This window comes from Penaeus monodon, chromosome 19 (genome assembly GCF_015228065.2).
Source record: "Penaeus monodon isolate SGIC_2016 chromosome 19, NSTDA_Pmon_1, whole genome shotgun sequence".
NCBI classification, from domain to species: domain Eukaryota; kingdom Metazoa; phylum Arthropoda; class Malacostraca; order Decapoda; family Penaeidae; genus Penaeus; species Penaeus monodon.
Genome location: NC_051404.1, coordinates 47,673,568 through 47,673,768, shown reverse-complemented (window position 1 = coordinate 47,673,768; position 201 = coordinate 47,673,568). Strand labels below are relative to the sequence as shown.

General features: G+C 50.7%; 1 protein-coding gene across 1 annotated transcript in view; it reads right to left on the bottom strand.

The window, feature by feature from the left end:
* LOC119585276 (cadherin-87A-like) overlaps nt 1-201 on the bottom strand; it is a 49,841-nt gene that overhangs the window by 48,867 nt on the left and 773 nt on the right. The gene's annotated exons all lie outside the window — the stretch shown is intronic.

The window sequence follows — 201 nt, the reverse complement described above, 5'->3', positions numbered from 1 at the left end:
CAACTCTGTAAACAAACACCCATATCCATGTTATTGATCTCAGGCTCTATAAACACCCGTGGACCAGAGACTCTACAGGGAGCGTAGCCTAAAAGCCCCTTCGTGTATGAACCTTATCTGTTCGGCGTTGAAGTCTCCAGGTAGGCCAGGGTCAGCGGAAGACGGGAAAATGTGAGAATTAAGTGCGGCCGGCCTGGTGCA